The sequence below is a fragment of the Colobus angolensis genome, unplaced genomic scaffold (assembly GCF_000951035.1).
Source record: "Colobus angolensis palliatus isolate OR3802 unplaced genomic scaffold, Cang.pa_1.0 Scaffold71, whole genome shotgun sequence".
Classification (NCBI taxonomy): Eukaryota; Metazoa; Chordata; class Mammalia; order Primates; family Cercopithecidae; genus Colobus; species Colobus angolensis.
This window is the reverse complement of record NW_012120821.1, coordinates 10,249,719-10,252,829: the sequence shown is the minus strand read 5'-3', so window position 1 is coordinate 10,252,829 and position 3,111 is coordinate 10,249,719.

Genomic DNA, 3,111 nt, shown 5'->3' with positions numbered 1-3,111 from the left:
TTTTTTTTTTTTTTTTTTTTTTTTTTTTTTAGCAGAGACAGCATTTCACCATGTTGGCCAGGCTGGTCTCATACTCCTGACCTCAAGTGATCCTCCCGCCTCAGCCTCCCAAAGTGCTGGGATTACAGGCGTAAGTCACTGCACCCAGACTTTACTTTGTTATTTTTAAATTCCTTCAAGTCCTCCCTTATCTCCTTAGTGGTTAACTACCATGTTTCCTTTTCTCTTTTAAAAATTTTCTTTGAGAGAGTCTCACTCTGTTGCCCAGCCTGGAGTGCAGCGTTGTGATCATGGTTCACTGCAGTCAGGACCTCCCGGGCCCAAGCAATCCTCCCATCTCAGTCCCCCAAGTAGCTAGTACTACAAGCATGGACCACCAAGCCTGGCTAATTAAAAAAAAAAATTTTTTTTTGAGATGGAGTCTCGCTCTGTCACCCAGGCTGGAGTGCAGTGATGCGATCTCGGCTCACTGCAAGCTCTGCCTCCCAGGTTCACGCCATTCTCCTGCCTCAGCCTCCCAAGTAGCTGGGACTATGGGCGCCTGTCACCATGCCCAGCTAATTTTTTATATCTTTTTTAGTAGAGACGGGGTTTCGCCATGTTAACCAGGATAGTCTCGATCTCCTGACTTCGTGATCCGCCCGCCTCGGCCTCCCAAAGTGCTGGGATTACAGGTGTGAGCCACTGCGCCTGGCCTTTTTATTCTTTTCTTTTTTTTTTCTTTTGAGATGAAGTCTTGCTCTGTCACCCAGGCTGGAGTATAGTGGCATGATCTTGGCTCACTGCAATCTCTGTCTCCTGAGTTCAGGTGATTCTCCTGCCTCAGCCTCTCGAGTAGCTGGGATTACAGGCACATACCACAATGCCTACCTAAGTTTTTTGTATTTTTAGTAGAGACGGGGTTTTACCATGTTGGCCAGGCTGGTCTTGAACTCCTGACCTCACTTGGCCTCCCAATGTGCTGGGATAACAGGTGTCAGCCACCATGCCCGGCTGGTGGTGACCACTTCTGAGCTAGAAGTACAGGAGAGGCAGGTTTGGGAGGAAGGAGAAGCAGAGTCCAGCTTCCGTCATGTGGATCTGAGCAGCCTGAGGCCATCCAAGAAGGGATGTCTGGGGACAGCTGGAGATGTAGGTCTGGAATTCAGGCGAGAGGTCAGAGCTGGAGGTTGACATATGGAAAGGATCAGCTTTTGGAGTGAAACTGAAACGGTGGGAATAGATGAGCACACTCAGGGAGAGGGTGCGGGGCAAGAAAGGAAGGGAACCAGAACAGACCCCTGAGCATAGTAATGGTTTCGAGGAAGCAGAAGCAAGAGAAACCAGCACATTGGAAGCAGAGGCAGAGACCAGAGAGGTAGGACAAAGGCATGAAGGGTGCTCAGGACAAAATATTCCCCCGGGAGATAAAACAGGAGAGCATTGAAAGAAGGAGAGCAAGCCTGATGGTGTCAAGTGCTACCAATACATCAAATAATAAGGAGAAAAAACACAGTCTATCGGATCCAGCTACTGGGGAGCTGATGAGGGAAGTTTCAGCGGAGTGGTGAGGGCAAACGCCAGATTGGAAGAGTGAGCAGAGAGTGGAGGCAAATCTACTCTGGCCATGAGCCACTCACACATGGTGGATTGGCCATAGGCTGCATCTCCTTTCCCTCCCAGACACCACTAACCTGACAATAAAGGAATAATGTAAGCTGATCCGCAGTGACAAAGAAGCCGGGAGAGGAGGCATCTGCCAAATAAAGATTCCACCCAACCTTTGGAAGATGGCATGCTAACAGAGAAGCACCAAGATCACTAGGGGTTATGACCCAAAGTACGCGTGGAGGAGACACCAAGGCCAATTTGTCCTGAAACATCCCGGAGAGGTCCAAGTCTTGGAGGGAACAGGTGCAGCTGGAAGTCTGAACATGGAGGAATTGTCTCCCAAGCCTTCTCCCAACCCCATGCAGCCAGATGACTAAACCCACAGGCATAAAAACAGCAGTTTCTTCCTGGAGGAATTGAACTCAAAAGATCCCAGACTTGTTCAGACCGGGCACCACAGAGAACAGGACAGCAAACAGGGATTAGGGACATACATTCTGACTGGCAGGATTCCAGCCCTTTTTCCTCGGCCTGCTCCCAGAATGCCAACAACCCAGGGTGTCTCCTCCATGCCCTACCCCAAGCAACAGATTGTAGAACTTTTCTTTTCTTTCTTTTTTTTTTTTCTTTTTGAGACAGAGTTTCACTCTTGTTGCCCAGGCTGGAGTGCAATGGCACAATCTCAGCTCACCTCAACCTCTGCCTCTCAGGTTCAAGCGATTCTCCTACCTCAGCCTCCTAAGTGGCTGGGATTACAGGCATGCACCACCACGCCCAGCTAATTTTGCATTTTTAGTAGAGACGGGGTTTCTCCTTGTTGGTCAGGCTGGTCTCGAACTCTCAACCTCAGCTAATCTGCCCGCCTTGGTCTCCCAAAGTGCTGGGATTATAGGCGTGAGCCACTGTGCCCAGCCTGAGATTGGAGGACTTTTCTTTTAAGCTACTAAGTTCCAAAGAATGTACTTTCTGCTGATGGTATGATGAGAGCTCTACACACGCTTCAATCACCTTTCAGTGGAACCCGACCGTGAGAATCGAGCTTCCAACCACCTTTTGAAAGTTCCTTTCACCTTAGTGTTTTTTAAGAAACAACTAGAATTTCTTTCTTTCTTTTTTTTTTTTAAGACAACTAGAATTTCTAAAAAAGAATCAAATGAGGCCGGGCATGGTGGCTTACGCCTGTAATCCCAGCACTTTGAGAGGCCGAAGTGAGCCGATCACTTGAGGTCAGGAGTTGGAGACCAGTCTGGCCAACATGGCGAAACCCCGTCTCTATCAAAAAAACCCCACAAAAATTAGCCAGGCATGGTGGCGGTCACCTGTAATCCCAGCTACTCAGAAGGCTGAGGCAGGAGAATTGCTTGAACCAGGGAGGGAGAGATTGCAGTGAGTCAAGATCGTGCCGTTGCACTCCAGCCCGGGTGACAGAACGAGACTCAGTCAAAAAAAGAAAGAAAAGAAAAGAAAAGAAAAGAAAGAAAGGAAGGAAGGAAGGAAGGAAGGAAGGAAGGAAGGAAGGAA